The sequence below is a fragment of the Rhea americana genome, unplaced genomic scaffold, assembly GCF_003343005.1.
Source record: "Rhea americana isolate MKP2758 unplaced genomic scaffold, rheAme1 scaffold_38, whole genome shotgun sequence".
In the NCBI taxonomy this organism is placed as follows: Eukaryota; Metazoa; Chordata; class Aves; order Rheiformes; family Rheidae; genus Rhea; species Rhea americana.
The window spans coordinates 4,588,005-4,614,969 of NW_028186512.1; the positions used below are offsets into that span (position 1 = coordinate 4,588,005).

Genomic DNA, 26,965 nt, shown 5'->3' on the forward strand with positions numbered 1-26,965 from the left:
TGGATTGCCAAACCCTTGAGGGCTGGTTTTGTCCAAGCATTTCACAGAGCCTAATGGAGAGGCTATCTGTACTAATTCCTACCTATATCGAGAACCACCCTGCCAAAAGGTTCTCAATGCTACAACTCACTATATTGAGTTTTGTTGTGAAGTTGCCCCCACTCGAATGATGTTGCAGATCGTTTGGGGTCCTAGTAACCAGAGGTATTTGGAAGGTGGAGAAGAGAGATAACAAATGACCTGGTTTGATTTGGTTGGAGTGTTGCTTCTTTTATCTTTTACAGGGCAAATGCTTTTTTCTGGGCCATCTACTTCCCAGTGCATGATAATATTTCCCTTTGTTTTGTTATCTCTTGGATAAGGCTGCTGCACTTTGACATCACTTGCCTCCTGGAAGTGTCAGCTCCATGTTGTCACACTTGTGCAGTTTGTGACAGCTGTTTGGAAGAGAACTCCACAGAATAAGTTATAACAGCCACAAAAAATTAAAGTATCTGTAGTGAAGCACCTTGAATTGTTTGTTTTATTAATTTTAGTTCAGCATATTGAAGAGCAAACCTCTTCCAAGCCGTATGTTTCTTGACTTTCCRTTAGAAATACAGTCTTGCGCAGTAGAACACATTAAAAATACCAAATGATCAGGAGTTGTTCCCTCTGTCATGCCTAACTAGCAAGCCCCAAAGAAACCAAGCACCTCCTCTGCAAATGGGGGGTTTAGTACTGTGCTTTTCAGTAAATCTTGGCTATGGGGAAGACCAGAGAGAAGATGACAAATGAGTCTTATAAGCAAGGCCCCTTATAGAAAATGCTCCTCTATGTAAACCTCCCCCTTTGTAATGTAGAAGTATGATGCATGCAGAAGTATGATGTTTTTGTAAGAGTGGGTCTTAAACCAGTTGGAATTTATAAATTAGAAAGGTCTAGTGACCTGAAGTCTTTTATCAAGACCATGGATGAGAAATATGGCAGAGACTTTCTCTACTTTTATATCCTTTTTGAGCTGCAACACTTCATGGCATTTGCAGTCATGCAGGTGATGTAGGATGCATCAGCTTGCTTAGGGAGTTTCATTAATCTGAGAGTGGCCCAGAGATGAATTATATTGRTGATGCTGTACCCAAATGAAARCTGTATACCYACCAGTCACAAGTAGGAGAGTGACYTGTTGCTTATGTGGCAAAATAAGCCTCCAAAACAACTCAGATCCTCGCTAGATTTGCAGGTTGTGGACTTCACTAACAAAAGAAGTGATGAGCGGTCTCCAGCTGGTCAGCTAACACAGCCTGCCAGGACCATTCCTGCCTGTCTAGGGCAGGCTGGGTATCTGCTCTTCACTTTCACCAGGGCTTCGGTTTTGCCCAGTGCCAAAATGCTGCCGCATGCTGTCAACAGCTGAAATTTGCTCCTCTGGTGGTTATATATCAGATGCGCAAAAATTATTTGTGCAAGTATTTTGCACACCTGCTTTTTCCAGCTTGTAGGCCCATCAGGTAAGAGGCATCATATGCGCTGGGGTGCCTCTCATAAGTGTGTGCAGAGTCCAGCCTCGGTATAGCGGCAGCCTAGGATCCTTCGAGCTAAAGGATGATTGCTGATGATGAAGGATGATCATTATAAATGGTTTGTTTGAGTTCTGTATAAATACAGGTCAAACAACATTGTGATCAAGAAGTGATCTGGGCTAGCTTGCAGGTTTTCAGAAAGCTGTTTTCTGTTTGCTTCAGCGTCGTTGAAAAAGTGTGCTCTAGTTCGTGGTTACAAACATAGTTTTCCAAATGTGAAAGGAATCTAAATTGGCGCAGTGCAACTTGTCAAAATCTGCACCGGGTCGGTCGGCAGCAGGGGCTCTGGGAGAGATGTGAACTTCCTTTGTTCTTTGCCGTGGGGGTGTTAACTCTGAAGTGGATGATAATGTACTCGCCAGCATTGTTAATTATTCCAGTGGAAGGAAGGAGATGGAGAGGCTGCACAATTTGCTATCAGTAAGGGTCTTGTTTCAGCATTCCCGTTCGGCATCTCAAATAGGTGGTGTCTGGGAGAGCCCTGCTGTCACGGGTGTGTGTTTGTGCATGTGTGTGCTTCTTTTCAGTCCCTGATTTGTATCCTTCTCATTCCTCTTTGAAACAAATAGGATTCTTTTGGAAACCTGGATTAGCAGGCTCTCGAAGCTTATGATGTTAAAGAAATGCAGAAGGCTTTTTGTTTTGTTTTTCCAGTGATCTTCACAATTGTGGGGCTCATTAACCTGAATGGCTCAATTAGGCAAATGCTAACCTGCTGCCATCTCTGCTGCTGCTGTCACTGTTGCCTCCTCAGACATTTTGTGTATCATGCGTAAGCTTTATGTGTGCCACTTCTTTTATCTCTGGGGAAAAAAGATCAGGCTTATACATAAATATATATATATGTACATCCTTGCAGTAGTAACTGAGATACTGCTATAATACAAACTGTCAATAGCTTGAACAATGATATGTTYCCAAAGTATTTAGTATAACAAACTTTCTATATATGGGGGAGGGATATTGCTATTAGGAGAACGAAATTCATGAGCTTCTCTTTGTCCTGCTGTTAATGAATATTTTAATTTTATTTGAATATTTTAAAGCACATTCTGAAGTACCTGTATAGAGATCTGGATTAAAACTGTTTGATTTTACTCTTTTTTTCCCCCTTTCTCTCTCTTATGTGTTCCTATTCAGATCCACAGCTGAGATGTTGCTTCTCATTTGCATTATGGTGTCCTGCTCAGGACAGTGTAGTCACATCTTGGTTCAGAAGGATGGACAGTAATAAAGGGAAACCCTGAGCTTGGTCATACTGAATGACCGTGCAGGCTGGCTGAGCATTACGTTTCTGTGAGGCCTGATCAAAACAGGGCTTTGTTTTTATCTGATTTCACAAGATGATTTTTCTTATKAGGATCCTGGAAATTACTATTGTTGGTAACTGCCTGAAATATTCATTTCATTCCTTTCTTGTTCTTCTTCTTCTTTTTTTTAAGCTCATCTAGCAAAACTGTAAAATGAACCTATTCAGACAAACTAGTTTGTGTTTCAGCTTTCAGAAGACATGCTGTATAATTTGGGTGCTTGACATGTGATTTCTCCAAAACTGACCAACAAAGCGGAATGCCTATGGTTTGTTTGGGTTAGCTTTTCCTCTCCATTTCTTAGAAGAATAAATAAAGTTATCCCCTTTCTGTACCTCAGGAGTGCTCTGTCACCGATCTGTTTTTCTAAGGGTTCCAGGATTTCTGTCAGTGTAAGCTTTTGTTTTAGAAAGTAAAGTAAAAATGGGACGGAAAGCTTTTATTCCTTTGGTTGTAAAAATAAGAATCCAAATGTCAGTTGCTGCACTGATTAATTTTCCTAAATATTCAGCATGTGCCTTCACGAGTAGTAGAGGTCACACAGTATACAACACCATTCTGTATAAAATTAAGCTCTCAAGGACAGAGAGAAATGACTTACCCTATAAGTAATTGACTGTTTACATTCATCAGCCTCCAGAAATGGGGGTGGTGGAGGAGTTTCTTCTTAGGTTTTCCTCTGCTTTGTTGAAGTTTTACCAGTTTTTCTGAAGCCTGCCTCTGCTCTCACTGTTTCCTGTGGGGGAAGATCAAACATGTAGGAAATCTGAGGTGGACAACAAGCTTACCCTCATTTTTTCAGGTAGGCAAAGCTAAGGATCCGAGAGGCTTACCCATGGGGACACTGGGAGCTCACATGAGGAATGTCAGAACTGAAGTTGTTTTACTTTAGGAAGTTTTACCGACAGAGAACAATAAATCAAAGAAGAAAGGAAAGAAGTGATGGTCTGTGTACATGATAGAGCAAACTTTTGCCAGGTGGAACACCAAGGGGAGAAAGCCTTGGCTTTCTGTTGCCCTGCAGTGTGAGGAAAATGGAGGTGGCCTAGCACAAATAAATTCTCTTGGTGATCATACTGGGTCTAGTTCAGCCTCTCATCCTCTGYGTAAGCCAGCAAGCTGTGCCAAGTAGCCCAGGGAGCATGAAAGGGAAAGAGAAGTGGCCTGCTCCTCGCCTGCAAAGCCTGGGCCCTGCTCGCTGTGGCCGAGCCAGCGGCTGCCTGGGGCATGCTGCCAGGCTCTGCTAGCTCAGAGYGAGAATCCAGAGGATGCAGCGCCTGCCTTGACACCAGCTGGGTATGGGGGAAAGCCCCATGGCTGGAAAGGTCGGTGTGTGTTAAACCTACTGCAGTACCTGCCATGGAAATGAACATGGGCAGCCAGCTGAAAGTGTTAGATGGTACCAGCCAAGGATGGAAGGAGCCTGACCCTGCAAGTTGAAGCTAAGTAGTGAGGGGAAGGCAGGGCTAGGTTTGTCCTGCGAATTTCCTAGGTTTTTAGTGTCTATAGTGGTCTCAGTTGTATGAAACATTCTTAGTTTTGAGCTCCCTCTGTCTCTCTTGATCATGCTGTCTTTATATGCATGTTGTTAGTAAGTGGATTGGGGAAGAGCCACACAGTAGAGGTTAAGGTTTTCAGTTCGTTCCTTGCCCTAGCCATGCCCCTTTGCAGTGCAGTTCATGTGGCTCAGCCTGTCGAGTGCTAAACTCCATTTGCTCTTTTTTACGAGATATGTCACTTAAATTTACCTCCATCCCACACAAACTTGGTCCTAGTATTATTGCAGTGCATTATTATTGAAAATTATTTGCATTAGCAATGCTTTATCTTAAACAAAAAATTGGAAAAAAAAAAAGGACTTTTACGATGTGTCAAAGTATGGCACTTCATGTCAGACTTTCTTGTCTGCTTCTTTTACAGAGACTCTCTTACTCGGGTTCGTTGTCACGCATGTCATCCGTGGGCCTTTTGTGTGCGTTCCTGCTCTGCACCACTTCTACCCTATCCATGAGGTGCCGTTTCCAAAAGGGCCCGGGGGCTCGGATCCTGAGCTCAGCTCCCCCATTTGGTAGCAGGTGCCCCCAGCAGTGAGCACAGCTCTGGCTTTGCTCTCTGGTTTCCAGTGGAGCGAGCAGGTGGTGCACGTCACCCGCAGCATTCGCACTGGAGTTGGTCGAGCATATTTCGTTTCTGTGTTTGCCAGTGCACTGCTGCTTGTTCACCTCCCACCTCTGCTTGCACTTTGTCTCACCTCATTCTGGAAGAGTTATTTATCTAATCAATTTAAAAAATGAGTAAAGAAGATGTAGTACCTTGTGTTTTCTAAACAAAGGAGGGAGGTGTGTATAGCAGAGCTCAGAACATCACATATCCAGAAAAATAGAGAGAGACAGATGTCTACCTCTTCCCTCAAACTTCAGATTATAAATTGAACTGAAGAAAATGAGGCAATTCCTTGTGTGGTGGASGGTTCTGTTTTGTTGCAAGTCTGCACAGAAACCTTGTAGCTAAGAGCATGCCAAGCTTTATTTGCTGGTTGGTTGGATATTTATGTCAGGTTGCCAGGCAAATTGATATACTGCTATGCTGTAGGCAAGGTCTTAGAGGTGGGGGAGATGGGTAAACATCTCTGAAAGATCTAAAGGTGCAGGGATGTGTTTGGAGGAAAAGRCTGAGGAGCTGGGTTTGGAGGCTTTAAAAGTTGCATCTATTTTTGTCCTCTGATACTCAAAACCTATGATAATTTCAGTTAAATTCTGTTCTTCTAGTGCAAACCACAAAAAGTAAACAGATAATAAAACTATCTCCACTCTATGCAACAGTTCCCTCTCTCACCCTCAGCTGGCTTTTTTCTGCAGCCCACATGTTGCTCGTCAGGTTCAGACCTGTAGTTTATGATATAGGAAGATCTCCAAATCCCAGTTCGAATATATGGGAAAAGCAGGAGACTCCCTCTGTGTTTTTAAGTCTGTGATGTGATTTACTGGAAGAGAGTGAGTGCAAGCCAAAGTAGTAACATTCTTAAACAAAAGTTAAATCAGGAAACAGAAAATAGAGGCCAGTATCAGTCTTTTAGCTATGCAGTTACCAAATAGCATCTCCTTTGTCAGCAGCGAAGTGACAACCACAAAACAGAGATGTTCCTAGCTTTTAGTTACTGTGTATTCCAGGGCATTCTGTTCTTGTATGCACATTCAGAAATAGCTGAAGTGATTATAAATGTGTTTAAGCAAACAGCAGCTTTTTTGTAGGAAATGTAATTGCTAGATAAACTTGAGGGCTGCAAAATGGCATGCTGAGGCTTAGCACTTTACTGGTCAAGCTAGGCGAATTTTTGAGACAACTAGCATATGACAGATTGTCAGTGAACTACTATCAAACGTACTTGTGACTTACAAGAGTTCACAGTTTTGAAAGGGAAATCATTGCAGGTAATCATAGCCTTAGTGCACTGGGAAAAACATGATTTTCAGTTATTGCTCGCTCTTTCTTTCTCAGACTTAGTTGGAAATTGGCTTGTTTTCATTCTCTTGGTTGAAAATACAGATTTATCATTTCTTGAGCTATTATTTTATTTCTCTTTGGAGAAAGGTAATAGGAGGCCATATGTCTTTCATGTTTCTCTAAGTAAGTGGAAACAAGCCTTACATTTTGTTAAAAGTTGTGGAATGCAAGAAACTTGGATCTACAAGGCTACTAAACAGATCCTTGCAGGCAGTTAAGAGTAGGTATTGAGAACTACTTCACTTTCAGCAGAAATAAAGACAACCTTCTTATGAAGGAAGATTAGAAGGGCAGGAAGTTTTACTGAAACAAATTCTGGGAATAGCCAGCCCAGGAGAGAGGTAGCTCCCRGTTTATTTATGGAAGGTCATAATGAAACGGTAGATAACAAGCTAGCATGATGTACAGTCTGGAGGGATGAACCTGTTCTTGAGCCTTGACAACACCACTGTTAATGTTTACTGGTACAATTTAAGTAGAGARTACTAAGAGAAGCTAAGTTTTATTTATATCAGTTGTCTTTCACTATAATACAAAAACAAGTCATTTAAACAGTAAAATTTCCAGTAACATAATGTACATTAATACTCCACATAGTGCACATCTCTTCCTTTGCTTTGACTGTGAAGCTGGGTAGATGTAGCCCCTGCAAGGCCAGTATATTTGCCTTTCTTAGGACCTCAGAAAGTAATCACAGTGAATCACCTGAATATCTGGAGAGGACATCACTACTTATGTTCATCAACAAACTAAGATTATTCTGTAATTGGACAAGATGCTTTCTGTCACCTTGATCCTTAGACATGTGCAAATATGCAAACATATTTCTGAGAAGGAGCAGGCTTCCTGGGGCAGTAATTGGACTGCATTATTGGAATGCAATAAATTCACATGCTGAATAACTGACATTTCTTCATCTGAAAGGTGAGGTTTGTATTTCCCAGCATGAAATACAGGGTGTGCAACATCCTGTACTCGGACTCTTGTACTTGGAGCATCAGGAAGTCCCGATGCATTTTTTACCCAAGTAGTGTTCAGCTCAAAATCCCATTGATTCAGTAACAGTGCTGCAAGTTAAATGGCAAAACTTTAGAGGTTTTGTTTGTTTGTTTGTTTGAAGATAGTGGTAAGATTCCTGACTGGGAACAGTGTCTCTTTCATTTTAAGCTGACAATAAAATCAAAAGTATTGTCTTGACAAGTGATCATTGGAAAAATTGTACACATTAGAAAGTATTAAGGATCATTAGAAGCAACTGATGTTATTTCTTTCCTTTTCTCATGCTTCACTACTACTGAGGGCTAAAAGAAATATTCTGTTTTACTGACAGAGCTTCTGATCCTGTGGTTTTCCTTTTGCAAGAGGACTTGTTTTGTAGCTGCTTGGCATAGGGCTGCATTAGTTAATCTCAGATAAGCTTGCTTCAGTCAGAGCCCAGAACAGGATAAAAAGCAGGTGGGTAGTCAGTGCGTGCTGATGTCCAGAACTGGAGAAACTGAGAGGTTGCCCATTCCCCAGATCCAGGTGAAAGCATGGTCAGAGACCAAGCAAAAAAGCAAGGCGGGATATCATTTGATGGTATGCCCTGGTGTCAGCAAGCCAGGGAGTCCATATGGTGAGATAGCACCGGGGCAAGCGGTAGGGAGGGCAGCCAAACACGTGTGGGCTAGGAACAGAACAGAGGGTCTGGAAGGGAGCTGGCCTCGGGCCGAACCCCTGCGGCATCCGCGCAGCTGTAACCTCAAGGGTGCCTTCCCTTTGCCACCCAGCAGAGCCGGGCATTGAGGCACAGTGGCCAGGAAGAGGGTTCATGGACAAGATAGCCAGGAGCAATTGGTGGTCTGAGTGGAGCCTGACGGAAGCTAAAAGGCTGGAAGTAAGGTTTTCTCCATTAAAACCTCCATTTTGGAACAACCATGTGAGGGACAAAACTCAGCTCACACTCCATAGCCCACGTTCTACATGTAAGGAGCAGAATTTGGTATTTTACCCTAAAATAATATTTTTTTTTGAAGTGTTTTTCGGAAAGAGGTATTAGAAAGCAAGAGCCAACAGCTTAACTTCTAGGATATGAACCAGTGTCTTCCCATGTGTTTTCCCCCAAACAGTAGCCCAGTAATACACCAGGTCTGATTTCTAAGCTACTGCCTCAGTTTAACAAGGTGAGATCAGTGCTGCTCTACTCTGCCACCTCCCAGTTTGGCAAAGGATTTTTTCTTTTAAACTGTAACTACCTACTTGGTATTGAACTGCTGGGCTTCTTGGGGACTGCTCTTGTCACAGCCCTGCTTAATTTCTTGACGTTAGTGCAAATCTAGCCAAGCTTGCAACTCAGTGTGACTGCGGTTACCTCAGTCTGGTCTACAGCTTTTGCCGTCTGTCTCTCTAAGTGTGAGCAGGAACAAAACTGTCATAGGAGAGTGTACTGCAAAAAAGCCATAGATCAGAGTGTCTTGGAGTTTCAGTGGGGGGGGGTGTGTGAGAGAGAGAGACTGCATGTTAAGGTAAAAAGAAGAAGGTGAACTGATGACCCATGAATTGTATTTTGGGGGTGGGGGGAAGATGAAATTTTTCTTTCTCTCTCCTCCCCCAAAATCAGTAAGGCACTTTGCCTGCTGCAGCACTCTGTTTCTCCCTACACATGGAAAAAAAATCATACTCATTTCCTTGAAACACTGCATGCTCTTCTGAAAGCACTGCCCTTGAGGAAGGGTCCTGTTAGTGGCTGAATTGGAATTGGGACTGGAGTGGATTCCACTGTAGCCCAAGTGAAGAGCAGTTCCATAATGTGTGGAGGAGAAAACCTTGCAGGGAGCTTCCCGAAACAAATATTCCCGCAGCAAAACTCTCCGTTCTGGGCCCCATTTTGAGTTCCCTCATCTAGTCCCTTCTGRCACAGCTTTCCAAGGGATGGGGAAGGAATGATCTTCCCACCACAGTCCTTGAAAGGATTGCTAGGCAGCTGTTTGAAGTTACTAAAACTTCTTTTGAGAAGCAACTTTTTATTTACAAAAACACAATAAATTCACATGGCTCACATGTAGTTTTGCAGCTCAAGTACCTAGAGGTGCAGTTCAGTGTTCAGAGGTCCGTGCAGGACAAGCTGAGAATACCTTTAGGGTAAAACGACCTTTTGGGCAGGTATGTTTGGATAGTTATGTAAAAGGACCTGGTTAAACCTGGAGTTCAGTTTGTACTTTGCATACATTTTTAACAATTGCTGAAGGTTAGGTGTGAGCTCAATCCCTCTCTAACATCAAAGGCAAATCTACTGCATTTTGATTTTTTCTCTGTCTCAGGTCCTCTGTAAGTGCTGTTCTCTCATCCACATCCATTCTGGTGTCAGAGGGGCTGAGGAAGCACTTAGTGCTTTGTCATTTATTCTGCCAGGTGCCTTAAGCGTAAAGCTCAGAAAGAGCCTTGTGTCTGGAGTCAACAAATACCAGCCTATTCCTTGGGGTATCTGGCTCAATTTGGGTAAAGTTCTTGCAGGATGGAAAAATGATTTTAAGATGAAATTTTGCGAGTTAATTCCTTAAGTTTTGTGATGGAAAAATCAACGACTCTCTGATGGCAGTTTTTTTTACCTCTGGCTCACAGAGAGGGACCTTGTAGGTTGTTCTTTTTGGTTTGAGCAGGTTGCCTTTTCAGACAATAAGGGAGTTGGACAACATTTGGAAGTAGGTGCTGGGGTAACTGGGTAGCAGGGAATGATCCTTTGGGTTTTATGCAGCAATTAGCATGTGGCAAGTATGTGTATGAGGAACACTCTCTGTGCTTTGTACTTCCATTTCAAGCATAAGGCATATTTAATAGCAACGCTTTGCCACCCGAAGAAACTGATGTGATAGATCTGTCTGATTTGCCTCGGTTATTGTTGATAATTGAATTTTGTTAGAGCAACACTGCATCTCTGCTGCAAAGTTAAGCAGTAGCTTCTGTTTTAATCCCACGGCACCAGCACGCGCCTCTCAGCCTTCATTGTTCCCTTGCGAGTACTGGGTGTTCTTTGTCTGCAGTTGCTTGCTTGTCTCCCAGGCCTACTATTTTCATTTGCTTTCTAATTTCTTTCTTTCCCTTTCTTCTGTCTGTCTTCCTCTGAATCTGTATTAGGTGATGCATATGTGCAGAAGGGGTTGTTTCTAATGAGCTCCTAGGCAGAGAGAAGGCAAGATAGATCACTTTTAAAATTGAAAGCGAAAGGTGGGGGTGGGAGTTTATGCTGAGGGGCAGTGTATTTTTTAATAGATTCTTATTTAATTAAGAAYACTTCTGGAGGGATGAGGGATGATGGTGTCTTTAGTAACATATTAGAGAACAGCGGAATAGTTGTGTTTAGATATTTTTTCCCAAAGCATTCTGGGTTTTCTGTCTTTGAGAACTGCCTTTGTGCTTTTACCTTACGTGCTATGGTTAATAAAGAAAAGAACACAACTATAAACCCATTGTGAAGAACCTGTGTCGTCTGAAATGCATTGAAATGAGTTCTTTTTGATGCACATGTGAAGTCTGAGTCCTATCTCAATAGGCATTAAAAATGGGGAGGAGGTTCGAGGCTGGTACTGACCTCAATTGGATTGGATTGAGTCAGTTTAATTATATATATATATATATATATATATATATACACACACATACATACACACACATATATATATATACACACACACATACACACACACATATATATAAAATAAATTACAAATTCACAAACAGAAAGGAAACATCACTTGAAATTAATAAGGATTGCCATTGTAATGGGTATAACTGAAATACCAGTTTGACATAGTAAGTATTTTAATACAGGTTATGACTTAAGAAACTAATCCAACTCAGGAGGAAACCCAGATCCCATTCAAGTTAGCAGTGGGACTGACTGGACTTCAGTAGTGCCAGGTGTCTGGTGTGACTTTTGCAGGGTGGGTAGTTAGAAGAGGTCTTTTGTGTACTATCTAGTAGCACATAAGATGCAAAGAGACTTCATTTTATCCATCTAGAAAAAGGTTAAAATAATGCTTGCAAATTCAAGCACACTGCGTAGCTTTATTAGTGGAGGCAAGATTGTTACAAAGAACAAAATATCAGCAAATGCCTGAAAAGGAATTGGACAAATTTCCAAAAGAAACAGCCAAACATTCAGAACAGTCTTGTTATATGCTGTGGGTGTGCTGTATAATGAGATGGAGCAAGCAGGCTGTTTTTATTACTAGCTTAGATTTCATACACACAGTTCCGAATGCCTCCTAGTGTAAATTTGGGGATGGTTAAGAGGTAGAGGGTGGCTAATCAGATGCTTTTCATTCTGCCATCTTGACTTTTGGTTCATGTTTTCTCTAACCAAAACATCCCATTCCCAATCATTTTCTAATCCATGTGATGGCAGAATGACTCCTCCAGACTTTGCAAGTGCAAAACAACCCAGAAACTCTGGGCCACATTCAGACCCAGCCTAAACAATTTCCAAGGTCTAGGTAGATTTTTCAAAGAGTTGTAACGACGGACGAGTTCCTCCGTACTGAGCCGGCACCAGCAGCTGTCACTAACCCTTGCGGGAGAGAAGTGCCCTCGCCGGTCTGTGTCGGTGCTGCTCCTCTGAATTCTGAATGCTCCTGTATCTGCTTCAGTCAGGATCAGCTGCCTTCATTTAGCTAACTGTTGGGTATTTGCTAAGCACCAAGGGCGTTAACTGAAATGTTTAGCAGGTGCTCAAATGAGCAGTAGTCTGCAGATCTCTGGGGGAGGGTGGGGCTGGCAGTGCCAGGTAGGAGCTTATTTTTTCACCAGAGAGCTTCAGGCAGGGGGGATATCGGCCAGCTGGTACCTTGCTGAGCCTGGCCCTGCTCAGATGCAGAGCTGGCGAGGGCTGAGCACTGAAGTTTGAGGTTGAGAGTTTCTGAGGCACCCCATCACTTTGGAAGTTAGGCACATTGGTTGGACCTCCTTTTGTTTATATCTGCTCTAGATCTAAATCAGTTGTGATTTCGCTATCTTCAGTGTTGTGTTTTCCCTTCTTAAAAATAAAAATGAAGTCTTCCCGCTCTTTGTGACTACTGTGCTAAATGTTGGTGTAAACCAAGAGGGGCCATTTGAGAGCAGCAGCAAGAATGCCTATCGTAAAGTGCTGGCCGATGCCTTGCAGCCATCCTGGCACAAAACAGGCCACTTAACATGTGAYGACGTCTCAGAGCAGGCTGGTTAAGCAGATGCAGTTCATCTAAAATATACGGGAGTTCCTCATAATCATTTTAGAAAAACAGGAGTTTGTTTATTTTTGAAGCAATGTTATTAGCTACAGGTCCCATTGTATCCTAGCAATTTAGCTGTGTCAAAAATATGATTAAGCTGCAGCTATGGGACTCAAGTAAAACTGCCAGATCACATTAGTAATATAATTTGTGTTTGTACAGCAGCCATTGCTATTTTTTTCTGGTTAAGAGTCTGTTGCAGATTCGGTTTTGATTTCTCAGTCCCTTCCATTGGAGGGATGCAAGGGATAATAAATTCRTAGTTAAAATTCATATTAGTTGGAGTTTAGGGATTAAGGAGTAATTGTGACTAATYACATTGAAATTTAGGCTACCTATGGCTGATGTTAAACCTGAGCTGGGGCTAGATGTCTTCTGATTTCCTATGGGCCTGATACAAGGCTTCTGTTTTCACACGTTTGATTGTACGTGCAGCTGAACTGCTGTATATAGGGTCTGCACTCCATATAAACCCCATGCATGAAAAGCATGGGGTCCTTCAAAGATGTGGCCTTTGCTGTCTGTGTTTGCATGTAGTTCAAGGGAAGATTTTTTCAGAAGCACGTAGGGTCAGGGGGACCTTGTTTCCTCTAGTTTTTTCAGTGGAAGCAACGTCCTAACCACTGTGTATTTCTTGACCTCTCAAAAGGACCCTGGTTCTGTCTGGGACCAAACTGTTCTCTCTGTGTAGTATTTAAGGAGTTTATTCCTTTCAATTATGCTTGTTAAAAAAAAAAATGTTTGAAATAAATCAGTCCAAATCCACTGAGCACAGCAGAGGCTGGACCCAAGTATGAGAGTGGTCCTTTCAGATCCTTTTACTAAACCAAGTAATATTTCCTTCATAGCCATATCCCTTAAAGTCTCCCAGCCCTTATGCTTGCTGCATTACAGAGAAGCTGGTTTTATGATTTGCATTCTTGATCATGAAGAACTGTGTAATTTTTATTTTAGTGGTTTGAGAGATGCCATAAAGAAAAAGCCACATCTCGTTTTCTTTAGTCCTACAAGTGCTAAATTCTGTTTTTAATTTCATTATTGAAATTCTAGTACCTTGTAAAGACCTGGCTGCAATCCCAAAATGGCCTCTTGAAAAGTGCTTCACTTGCAGCCATGCCAGGTAACCTGCTGCAGACAGAGGTCTCAAGGTATCACCAATAGCAAACTGTAATTGCTAATTTGCAAGGACAGCATCTAGCTTAGTATTTCTCTAACAGATCCCTTTGGAAATGTAGCCAGGGCAGGCATATGTGTGTGCTGCACAGTGCAGTGATGTGCAAGATTGCCTGGGGCAGGGTAAATCAGTTGGGGCAAACCTTTCTCTGATGCCTGCTGGAGCCCCACACAATACCAGCACTGGGCAGTGTGGATGAACCACTAGACGCTAATTCGTCCTTGTTTCACCAGATTGCCTCTGGCAGTGAAAACCCACAAAGCTTTGTGTCCTGGCCTCAGCTAGCTGCATACCTAAGAAGTCTGCGAGGGCTGGATGTTGCTGGTCCATCTCCRTCTACAGTGGCTTCTTTCAGAGACTGTGTCAGTTGTGAGGGAGCAGCCGCCTGCGTTCTGTTAGCCAGGCCTGCTGCAACGAGGTGGACAAAACATCCGGTTAGACCTGAGATTGGACAAGACTTCAAAGGAATCTAGCTTGGATCTGGCAGAGGTTGGGCCTGTCTTAATAATAGCGATGCATGCGCACATTGCTTGGTGAACTGGCTCTTTCACTCCCTCACAACTTCAAGCAGCACGGGACTGGCCAAGTGCATCCTTTGGCTGCTGCGGGGCTCCTGAGACTTGCAGCAGCTRGAGACTAGCCTGAGCAGGCCAATGTTGGTTTGGGAATGCCAGCATAATCTAAAACAYTCTTCTAAGTGCTTTTCACCGTAAAGGAAAAAAAAATAGATTCTTAATAGCTATTTAGAGTTTTGATTGCTTTGATGTTTCTGCTTATTGGGAATGAGAGATGGCTGTGTATTCTGTGACTTCTCTTTAGGGTGCACATCGTGGCAAATAGCATACTCTTCCAGCTGAGCTGAACCACAGTGAAGGATGTAAATTTTAAATGCAGGAAGTTTCCATCTTCATTTCAGAAGTGCCACCCAGTTATGTCAAAACCACGTGTACATCGTAAGCAACAGCTCACAAGTGTTTATGTGGCCAATTTCACTGCTTGTGCAAATATATGCATACTACAAATATACGTATGCTGCAGGATTCCTAGGTAGCAGGTGCAAACGTGGGGAAAAGAGTAGCTAATGAAGCTGTGAAACTTCACCACAGGCTGCAATAAAGGCTGAAAGTTTAAACTGGATCCAAAGAGGAACTAGGCAAGTTCTTGGAAGAGAGGACCATGTCAGGTCAAGCACCTGGATACATTTTTCAGACCCAAGAAGGTCAGAACCGCTGGCTGATACTGGGAAGCTAGGCAGGACATACAGTGGGCAGGCATCCTCTACGTTTGCCTTGTTTCTTTAAGCACCCRTTGCTGGTGCTGTCAAAGAAATGATACCCAGGCTAAGTGGATCTGTGGTCTAATATAAGGTGGCAGTTCTTGTGAATACCTAAGAAAAAGTATTCTGAATCCTTTTGTTTGATTCAATTAAAAAAGATAGAGGTTGGTGTGACTGTCTTGGGAGAACATACAGGCTCAATGTACTGCTGTCAGTCAGTACGCAGCTCAGTGACTCAGGTTTGATCCAAGTGTTGTATTTATCTTCTCTGGAAAGGAAGCCCTGGGTAATTCTCAAATGCCATAGCCACTTGATCTTCTCACTTGTGAAGATAAAACGTTGTATCAAAGCTTAGCTACAATGCAGTGTGTGTGCCTGTGTRTGTGCATGTGCATACAYGCAGGGTTTGGTGGCTGCTAAGAGCRATGCAGTTCGTWCTGCTTTGTATAAGCTCTGACCAAAGTGCCACCCTCCCTTTATGGCTCCACAAATTTTAAATAAATTGGTGTTTGTTTTTACTGGAAAGTGTTCACCTGGCTGCTGCACCCAAGTACAACATATTGCCTACCACTGTCTTCCTTGGCCACCTAGAGCTTCGTCCCACCCAGCAGAAAGGCTGGCCCTGAACTCTGAAGGTCCGTATGCCTCAGGACTGGAGCGTCAGTGAAGGAACTGCTTTCTAGGGGAGGTTTCTATTGAGCTGCGCTGCTTCTCTCAGCTACTCTCGTAGTCTGCGTTGAGGGGCTGTCTTATTTTCTGTAAGASCCTTTTGGAAATTGCAGCATGCTGAAGAATACAGCATGGTCTACAAAGACGCCGTCTTTGCCTGGAAGTAGTTAGCCCTCACTACTCTGGGTCCTGTTGGGAGCCCAGAGAGGATCGGGCGGTGTGAAGCGGAGGTGCTGCTGTAAAGGCCTCCTGACACAACTTCTCTGCAATGGCAAGGTGTGAGTTAACTGGCGCAGGCACCAAAGGGAGGAAGGGGTTGGCCTGGGGAGAGGCTGTGGGAAGGTGCCTTCTCAGTGCCTCCTCCAGGCAGTCACTGTCTTGGGGCAGGGGGGGGAGAAGGGAGGGGAAAGGAGTCTGCCTTGTGCTGTGTGGGCCCTCACTGCCTCAGGGATGCACGCTGGGTCTCCTGGTGCTGCCCAGGTGCCTCTGCCTCACTCTGCTCGTCCCTCTCTGCCACTGCATCCTGTGCTGAGCTTTGCAAAACGAACGCTTGTTTCCAGAGTCAGATTCAGATACCAGCAAAAGCAGTCACTGCAAAATCCCCAAGCCATTACAGGATTCTGGTTTAAGTTTAAATTAGCTTCTTTTAGCCTGTTTGTTTTATATTTCAAAAACACTCTAGGCGTGAGTACCTGCAGAATGTTAGGAGAAAAAGCAAGCCCAGATTTCAGGTGCGCTCAAGTCGTAGCACTGCTTCTCCAATACGTACTTCCCATGGTGACCAGGGGAAAAGGCAAGAAGGGACTGGGTGCTGGTGGTAAAGTGGACATATCCAAAGCTACCATGTAGAAAGTAGCAGTTGTAATTTTCAGATCCCTCAGACCATGTGAGTTATTTTTGACAGATTCTGCCGACCGCATCCTTTGGCATCAGMGAATGAAGGCGGTCTGGCAGTACCTTTCAAAAGAACATTTATTCTCTTCAGCAAGATAAAACTGTCAAAGGAATCCAGAGACATCCATAGAAATAAATAATAATTCAATATGCAAAATTGGTTTTCTAGTCTGAGATAAAGGTAAAAGAGGCATGTGTCTGATTGTAGCATTGAGCCTTCAAGTGAAAGAGGTAAGGGAGAATTGGAATGACATGGTGAATTAAATATTCTGGAGAACTTAAATGATAGATTTTTTTTTTTTTCCTAAAATGTTTGCTCAAAATACCAATTTGTCACAGATAATCTCTTTGTGGCTTTTCAAGCACATAAGTATGCATCTTAGTTATCTGATGCCTAGTATTGTGGAGAAAATGCTGATGTTTCTGATATTGTATTTAAGATGGGTATATGGAGTAGACAGGAGAATGAGTAGAGTGAGAGTGTTACAGAAAAGAACTAGTTTATTGCATTTTTTGAGACTTGAATTGCATAATGGTATTGAATAACAAGTTACTAWTAATTGCCTCAAAGCAACCCTTAGATGGAGCAGGCAGTAATAACAAGAAGAATTTAATGCAAGGTATTAGCAAGTTTCATTAAAGTAGCAAGATCTCCGGTGTGTTCTCAGGAGTTCATGTCCAGTGGACTCACTGGGATATCACTCCAACTTACAGAGTGCAAGCCATGCTGGTTTAATATTTGTTCACAAAAAGGATAAGATTCTGTGCCTCATTTTCTGTCTTGTAATGCACTTTAATTGAATATGGGTTTTTTCCCTCTTGTTTGTATGTGATTGACAGTAAATGTTGGAGTGAATTTCATGCTAGTAAAAAACACCTGACTAACATTGTCGAAGCTGCCAAGCCTGCTAGTGCTTGTGAAAGTAAGTGCTTGTAAGCCCTAGCCATGTATCAGGATCTGCTGTAAAAGGTGAAGGAATACACACCAGTGCAGCACAGATGTATTAGAAAAAGATATCCTTGTGCCTGCAGTATTCACAACTAAGATATTAACTGAATATTGGTAATGAAGGTGCCTGTTTCTCTSTTCTCATCTTTCAGTGTTCCTCTGCTCTGCTGCACTCCAGGAATACGCAGCAGGAGAGGAGAAGAAATCCCCAGAGCTAGGTAGGTCTTTCTCCTGAAGCTGGCATTGTTTGAGGATAATTTAATTGGATCTCTGGAAGCTGTCTAGCCCAGCCCCTGCTCAAAGCAGCTACATCAGGTTACTAAGGGCTGTGTTAGTTGGGCTTTGAATATCTCGAAGGATGGAGAATCCACAACTTCTCTGGGCTGCATGCACCACTGTTTGACTCTACTTACACTGAAAAATCTAGTATCTTTCTGCAAGTTCCACTGTTGAAGCTTGTGTCCATTGCTCTTTGTCCTACTATGGTACACTTCCACTAAAAGACTGGTGACATCCTACATTAGGTAGCTGAAGGTGGCAGGAAAACCTCTCCCTTGCCATCTGTTTCTAGGGCTGAACAAGCCCAGTTCTCTCAGCCATCACTGTGGGCAGTAATAGGGAGGTGGGGGGTAGCAGTTTCCAAGCTGCTGGTGCCTGTGTTGAACCTGATACTACACCAGGTCATTTCATGCAAGCCAAGTTTTATTTAATCTTAGTAGCTTTGCTTTATGTCATGAACTTGTCAGTTCTCATAAACATCCACCCAGTCTCCAGTGAGTCTGCACTTACCAGAAGACTTCTCCTAATCTCCACAGCTAGGAAGGTCTGGTGGCAATGCAKTAACTAGCAGTGATATGTCTGGAGCTCAGAGCAGATATGGATTCCTGTTTAGGATATGAGAAGCTGATGTCCTGTTGGGGGTATTCTTGAGCCATAGAACTGAGATTATGAAAACTTGTAGTGGTAAAGGATCTCTATGACACTTTTTGAAGGAAAAGRGGATCACTTTTTGAGGGAAAGAAGGGATCAGCCATCATTGCTGGCTTGTTTACTGCATTTTTGGTAATGAATAGTTATTAGCTAAGCAGGTCTCTTAATAAAAACTTATTTCTTAAGTTTAATGAATCCTCACTGCACATTTGGGTGAGGATTCTTCTTTCCATTCTGCACAGTGAGCATATTTTGGCTAAAGTCCAAATAGAGTCATTGCATCCTGCCTGACTTGCAAGCTTCCCTCTGCTGTTTGAGCAGACATGGTATACATCACTTCATGTCCTAGGCTGATGCATGCTGATAAGGTTGCCCCAGAACAGATGAGAAATAATCCTGGCACATGGTTTGCAAAAATAACTTGGTGATGCAGATGTGCAGTATGTTCATTTGTTGGTTTATTATTAATTCCTTGCATCCTGAGAAAGGGCTGCCAGGGAACATACATCTGCAATACATCATGCCAAGGAACATCTGCAGGACTAAGTATTACAAATTCTCTTTAGGCAGTTCTGTTTTGTAATTTCTTCAACATTTATTTTTCTTTTGGTGATTTGTGTAGTGTGCTTGTAAAGACATTTTTGAGTGTGTTCCAGGCTGCCAACTGATCCCTGCAGTCAGTCAAAGTGTTATTATGGGGCTGTCTGCCATATAGCAGAAGGAAGGGTGATTTCCAAGGGATGAAAAGCTGGTTTTAGATGCCCAGAATCCTAGGTCTGGGAGCTGAGAGTGAAGAACCAGTTAGGACATTAGGTCTGGTCTAACCTACTGTTTKTCTTCTCAGTTAGATATGATTTTCTCTGTCAGTTGGAAAAATCCTTTCTTCCCCTTTAAAATAATAATATAATCTCAGGTATGCAGAGCAGTGCCTTATATCATTGTGTGCAATTAATCTTTTTTCTCATATAGGAACAGGGAATAAATAGTGTGTATAGATAAAGCAGTAGAATTGTGGTACATGAGCAAGACCCTAGTTATGGATGAAAAAGAACTTAGAGAAGAGTTACCTTGTGATTTAGGATGCCTGAGACAGAGCAGTGTTTACCCTTATCCTGCACTCACTGAAACCAGTGGGAAAATCCTTCCTGGTCATGAAAGCTGGAAAGAGGTCAACGTTTTGAGTTAATGATAGTGATGAGGAAGCCAAATGACCCTGGATCATAGGTCTAGCCTGGGAAGTAACTTCAGACCAGGTAGGAGCCAGACAGGCTGGTAAACAGGCTACTGGAAGCCGGTCTGTATGGTGGGAATACGCTTCTTGTAGCGAGTCGTTCTTCAAGCAGCGGGGGCCGCTCCGTGTGAAGCTACTGGCCCCGACCTTTCACACCACGCTACAGYATCTGTAAATTGTGCTGTCTTATGGAAAAGATTGTGCTTACTCCTAAGTAAATATTTTTTTATAATTAAAGGGGGGTTGTTAGAGAAGGAAAAGCTGTTTTTGCCTTGTTGGCTTTGAGGATTTTGCTGGCACCAGCCTTTCTTTTCATCTTGCCCCTGGGCACCTTCAGTGTTCTCAAAGTGTCAGGATTGCAGCCCTCAAGGTGCCGAATGCTAAGTGMATTTGATCAGTATCATTAGCAGCCCCACGTAATTGATTATTGTCCGGGGCTGGGTGTTCAGAGCAAGCACACAACCAATGGCACTCACTCAGTCTGTCATGCCTGCGTGTTCTTGCCCTCCCGAGATCTAGCAGCTGTGTAGCATCTGACCCCATCAGGAGAAACACTGATGGCTGCCTCGTATTTACAGCTTACAGTGCACCCATTATATCTCTGCATTAACCACCTGAACAGGCTGCTGTGTACATGGGAGAAGAATGTGCATCAGGGATGGCAGAACGCGTAGATTTGTTTTAGCCTTCCTTTTCATGCGAGTCTAAGCTTGGGTTTTGGTGGGAAGAGGGGATGGTCTTTAAATGTACACTGTTCAGCTGTTTTCCTGGTGTTAGTATTAATTGCAAGACTCAAAATAGGTTGATTGGAGTAAGACCTCACAGAGGTGTTTATAATTCAGATTTTAGAGATGTGACTAATGAATAACAACCACGGCTAATCAGTTCTCAAAACTGATGGTAATGAGCTGAAAAGGGGGAGGAAGCCAACCTGTATCTCTGCTAATGCATTTTTTTCAGTGCTGCAGTGGAGAGGGGCAAGATCTCTTAACAGGTGTTTGACTTGGATTGAGTTTTTGATTTTCACAGGAAAAAGCATTTTGTTAAAGCAGTACTTAAAGATTAATTTTAAAGAACTGGTTGCCAATTACAGCCTTTAAAGTTAGGATACTGTTTAACTGTTGGAAGTGTTTGGAAACTTAAGTCGTGTTATGGGTTCTTTGAGCTTTTTATTTATAAATTGGGTTTTTCTGCATTCACAATAGGTACATAAATGACAGCACTGCACACTGGTGTCCTCTTCACAGAACTGGCACCACTGGGGCATTGGCAGTGCATTTTTCTCCATATTGCCAATATTTGACCTTGACTAAGAGACTAAGTTTTTTTTTTTTTTTTTTTTTTTTTTTTTAAGAGGGGGAGAGAGAGAATGTAGTAGCTCTCTTGCTACATCCAGTCAGTCCTTTGCCCCTGTGCACCTACATTTTTAACAGTGTTCAGAATATGCTGCCCTGAATGGGAATGAACCTGAGATGTGTAACATGTTCCTGAACTGCAACCTCAATCAGGAACGATCACGCTGCAAGCTGGGTGGTAGCAGCCTCGTAAAACTCCCCTGAAACCAGAGGCAGACTTCTTCATGTCAAACCTCTCTGTTTCTGCTCGGTGTCACAGCTGTGTAAGTAGAGATAGTATTTTCTACCTAGTCTTCAGATCAAGTGTTATTTTTACTTTTTTTTGACACCAAGGGACATGTTCGTTATCAAATTGTGCTCTCTGCAGTTGAACAAATAATTCCACTGACACTGGTGAGACTGCCGATGGGAGGAAAAGGCAGGAAAAGAACTGGCCCTGCTTGGCAAGGCGCTTGGGCACGTTGCAGTGCACTCGGAGGCTCTGCTGGTGCCCATTGCCTATTAAAAAAAAAAATCAGGAACCCAGTTCTGTTATCTGACAGGCAGCTGAGCTGCTGGTTTGTACATTTTGTCTTTAAATACCACAGAGCACAACTCAGTGTGGGCATGATGATGAGGTTCCTCTTTCAGCAGCGAGCAGTGTGGTTTCTAAATAAAGCTAATGGTGGAAATTAGTTGTATTTAATACTTCAAGTACTGGGGCAAAGAGTACTCTAAGGCCAAGGTTATTCCAGTCCCTTACGTCCGGTGTAAGTCTTTAGTGAAGCCAAAGAGACGGTTCTGCGCGTCTCTCGTCTCTTAGCTGAAAGGTAACTGGGCTTGGGGGAGAGCAAGTCTTCAGACAGGGGCAACTACGTGGACTGTGCTGCTGACACGGGGAAAGGTACGGCAACGAGCCGCCGCAGAGCGCCGGAGAGGCAGATGCGTCCCTGTGGGGTGGGAGAGTGGAGAGCGGCCGGGTGACAACCCTCGCACGAGAAATGGGCCCAGCACGTTCCTGTCTGGACGTGCGGGTGTTCTGACCTGAGAGGCGCAGAACAGTCAGCTTAGTTTTCTCGCAGCAATTAAGTTTTCAGCTCCAGAAATGCTTTTTTATGAATTGTTTCTGTTCTCTGCAGAAATTCGAGCCTTTTGCTGAAAAMACAATCCCAGGCAGCTTTCTGTAGCATCTCTGACACATTTTTAAAACAGGTTGTTTTTTCCCCAATTATTTATTTGCAGTTATTCACGACCGATGTCGCTACAGCGTTCTGTAGGAAGGTTTGTGGCACCTTATGGAAATTCAATCAGTATTATAGCACTTGAGAATAATTTTTCTCGAGTTTTATGTTCTTCATCGCTATTAAAGTTTGCTAGGGTTCAGGGGCCCTAACACTGACTTACTGCACTGGTGCCAAGTGGAGCTTAGCTTGCGCTGGGCAGGCCTGCGTCCAGCCCCGGCCGTGCTGGCTGCCTCGCTGGCTGAAGCATTTCATGAGAAACAGGCCTTAAACAGGCCTTCACTTAAAAGCATGGTGGGGGTGCGTGTCYTGTGAGCCCACATCAGCTCCCGGCCCAGTGCTGGCTGTGAAGAAACACGTGGAACCCTTGGGACTTGAGCGTGAGCATCCAGCCTCTGCAGAGGCGACGCTGGTTGAATCTGTTCAAAGTAATTAAAGTTAAAACTGTGGGAAGTTAAGGCAGCGCAGAGTTTTGCACAGACTGTTTTGGCACATAACTCAAATTAATACACTCCATCAGCTTTTTACAATTTACTGCATGTGTTTGAATTCTAGCAATCGCCGCAGATATGTATTACATACGTATCAGCCCTGAGGTAAAATACACATTATTAAGTATTAAAAGCTATTTATATCCATTTTTAAATCAAGAGAAGATGGGACAGGAAAGAGAAGGTGGATGTTTCTTAACATGTATGCCTACATTGAAGTATTGAAATTCATATTTTAGCACCCAAGTAAATGGCTGGATGTTTGTAGGACACATGTAAATTAGCGTCACACATGTAAAAGTGTGACATTAAAGCCAGGTTAYGTGGCTACAAATAGCTTTCAGCCTTGAGTCTAGCAACAAAACAGAGCTCTTTTCTCTCAAGCTTATCCTGGGCCTGCCTAGTAAAGCCACATTGGTGACAGAGGAGCGCCCAAGCCCAAGCTCAAACGCGTCGGTATTGGCACTGAAACGGGCTAACCAACTGAGTTAAGGTAGGTCACTGGAAACAGCGCTTTTTCCTAGTGTGGACAGTGCCGGGGGAGCTCTTCTGCAGTGCAGTGTCTGACAGCAGGCTCTCGGTACGGAAGCAGCGCGATACCCTGCCGTGTTGGTGCTCCTTCCCCAAGGAGGCGGCCGACGCCGGCCGGCCATTCCGGAAACGCCGACTCGGCGCTTCAGCCGGGGGCGTCGCTCTGCGCGAGGTGGTTGAACCAGCAGAAAGTGCYGTAGGGTAAATGCAGTAATGCCAGCCAGGAAGCCCTGTTCCTGGGCTTGCATTTCTGTGGAGGAAGTGCTGCATACGCTGTACTTTAAAAATACTCTTTGGCTGATGCCTCCGCTAGCTTTGCTGGCAGATGCTTTTGTGTGAGCATGCAGATCTGTCAGGGGGACTCTGCAGGCCRTATTTAGGTGGTAGCTTCACAGCCTGCACTCTTCTTGCCACGAGCGATGGAGAGGCTATGTTTGTTTTGTGCTTAAATCCTCTTTATATTCTTTATTTTCTGAAGAAGCTTGGTGAAACAATCTTTTGATGATAGTCAACCACTGAAGCAAATTTTTATTCTGTATAATTTTATTTAGGCAGCAGGATAAGTACTCAGGTGACAGATGTGTAGAAATACCTACACTGAACAGATGTTTTTTTTTGGTTGGTTGGGGTTTTTTTGTTTTTTTTTTAATGAAAAACTGCATTTCTGATTCTAAAAGCATTCAGGCCTTTGGAATGTGACCAAACCTGGGTTACAGTTGATATTAATATATGCAGCTGGGGGCAGGGAAAAGTCATGGGTCTCTGAAGCAGTAATTTACTACACTTCAGTTCTGAGTTTCATCTGTATATAAACAGGAACATACAGAAAGCTGAGGAACCTTTCAGAAATATTTTTATCCTACAGCATGATGAAGAAGAAAATTCCATCCTTAGGATAGATTTTACTGGAAATGGCAAAATCATTCATGTAAATAGTTAGCTCATCTTTTAAAGTTGCTGTTGAACTACGGTGATCCCAATGAATTTCAAATGCACCCCAAAAAAGGAGAAACAAAAGTGTAATCTCTTGTTTCTCTTTAATAGTAGTTCCTTTTTTCTTTTTTTTTTTTCATTTTATTTCCTGCAGAAGAGCAGCTAGAATCAGAGTGAACTGTGAAATATTAGTGGAGCAACTGTTATTATACCATTACCGTCCCTTGGAATAAACTTGCTTGAGTAGAAAACATCAACAGATTTAGTTGGGATTTGCACCAGTGTGGTTGAAACAAAAACTGAGCTTCACTGTTAAGCAAAAAGGCAATTGTATGTGAATATGAACAAATGCATTAAATACATCTCCTGTATTCCTGGCATTAACACCACCAAAACTATTATGGGAAATAATGCCAGCCCAGGAAGATTTATTTGTCAGCCTTTTAGTAGGACACTTGCAATGAAAAATCTATTTATTTTGCTTGTCCATCAAAATGCGACTTGCTTTGAGTGGATGAGTAAAATTTTGCAACTCTGCATTAAAGTAATGTAATTCCCTATGAAGTGCCAGCATCAGCCAGTTACCACCTTAATGTAACTTATGCTGGGGGAGGCGTCTTGCTTATGCTTTTGTTTATTGCTTTTAGTGGGTGAGAGTAGCAAAAAGACACYCGCAATATCATGATTTACACAGCCTTGCTCGTGTTAATCACATTACTTTGCCAGCCGTTTTTCACACGTCTCTTCACCTCCTACCCTTTGAACTGCAACTTTCTCTGCCATGAGTCACGCGGTAGCGCAGCGCCGTGAGCAGATGTGGTGCGGCTGGCAGCGCGGATGCGCGCCCCAAGCCCTTGCTGCAGCTGCTCCCCGAAAACGCAGAGGAGGAGAGGAAGGCTGCTTGGTGCGTTTGCACGTGCCTGTGTGTGTGAGCGAGCATGCACACGCGGTCTTGCAGAATGAAAGTCCCTAAACCTTTCCGTGAGCACAACGAGTGCTGTGACCTGCGCTCCCTCCCGGCCCAAGGGCAGAAGAATAGAGCAAGCGGAGCCGCGCGGGGCAGGATGCTGCGGGCTAGAGGAGCGCGGCGGGCGCTTCACGCTGCAGCCCGTGCCCGAGTAACGGCAGCTCCTGCGCTGATGGTCTCTTCTTGAGTTTCAAAGATTGTCTGGGATGTGGCATCACTCTTTTTTCTCTGAAAACCTGTGCTAGTCCTTCCAGGCTTCCCCTCAGATGCTGGAAGCACGCGTTGCTCCTGCATGCTTCCGAGACACTGTCAGTGTGCACGTGTCCAGGCAGCTTCCGAGTTCGTGGTGAGGCAGAGGTCGCACCAAGGGGCTCGTGCGAGACCAGCGGGCCTTCCTTGTACGCGCTTTGGCACTCAAAGCAGAGAGCCCAAGCCTCTTACCCTTCTCGCAGTGCTCGTGGCCTTCCTGCCCACAGGGAGGATAAGTTAGCTGCTTTACGTGGAGATTTTCRTTTTGACTGCTGCTTTCTGGGATCCATCATGAAACGGATGAGACCCTTCTGCACTGCTGTGCTCAGTTCAGACCTGGGAGTGCCCAGGTCAGGCAGGGGGAAGTGGTAAGCTATGGCAGTGAGTAACTGGGAAAAGGATATAAAGCATTTGCGATGGGAAAAGATCAGTGACATTAAAAGCAAACAAACGAGCAAGTATCATAGTGTTTTGAGTTGCTTGGTGTTACAAGCCATTCTGTAGGCCAAGCAGCTCCATTTATACAGCCTTGTAACTGCACAAACTGTGCGTCTATAATTTAAAAAACATTAAAAAAAAGCCAGTAGGGGCTTCCAGTTACATCTCTGGAAAGAGGAATCAATCCTAAACTTTTGTTCCTTTGCACCAATATGCAGGCTTTTGCAGTGCTGAGCTGTCTTGTCTGAATGCTAAATTATAACACGTGTTTGTTCTTTATTTTCAAGTCTGGTACGATGCAATTTGTACCAGCAATGTCTGAATACTCTGGTTTACTTCAAAAGACTAGGAGAGTTAAGAATATTTCATGAAATAAAAGAAAATCCCCCCCAAAAGCCTTGTGCCATTTCTGAATTGTATTCTCAGTTACATTAGCATATAGCTGGAGTTGATTCATTTGCATTAGTGAAAAAGTCAAAGTGAGAGCAGAATTAGACCTGCTTGAAAATCAAGTCAAAATCATATCTGATGCAGCTCACTCCCAGCCTTGATCTGGTGGCCTGTGGCACTGCTCGTGAACCCGGAGAAGCGGATGTTTCCGTTTCACTCTGAGCAGCAGCTGCAGGACATAGCGCAAAGGGAGCTGTCGTCTGCTGCGGGTTAGGAAAATCTACCCCCCTGCCAGCAGCCGTAGCTACAGCTCCACTTCTCTAAGGTGGCTTGGGGGCTCTCCTGCCGCCCCACGGTGATGTAGCTTTTGGCAGTCAGAGATGTAGGTTCGTGTCTTGTGGCGGGTGTCTAAAGCAGTCTGAGGCCTGGGCACCCAACTCCCATGGGCTTTAGAAAGAGCTGGGTGCTCAGCTGTATAGGTGCTTCCCAAGTCCTGAAGGCTTGGGGGGCACCCAAGGAGGAAGGTTCTTCCCCTGCCTGCTTACCAGCACCAGCTTTGGGCTGAAGCAGGAGGGCTGGAGCACCCGTACAAACTGATAGCAAAACTGTCAGTCTCTTGAGCCATGGACAGTAACAGCTTTTTTTTT

General features: G+C 43.6%; 1 protein-coding gene and 1 long non-coding RNA gene across 3 annotated transcripts in view; one reads left to right on the plus strand and one right to left on the minus strand.

The window, feature by feature from the left end:
- The window catches only part of MAML3 (mastermind like transcriptional coactivator 3), a 241,318-nt gene that overhangs the window by 81,607 nt on the left and 132,746 nt on the right, over nucleotides 1-26,965 (plus strand). The window lies entirely within an intron of this gene.
- Nucleotides 24,393-26,965, minus strand: part of LOC146591272 (uncharacterized) — an 11,747-nt gene continuing 9,174 nt past the window's right edge. The window contains exon 3 of the long non-coding RNA XR_014896853.1: nucleotides 24,393-25,879. This is a non-coding gene — a long non-coding RNA (uncharacterized LOC146591272). The remainder of the gene's footprint in view (nucleotides 25,880-26,965) is intronic.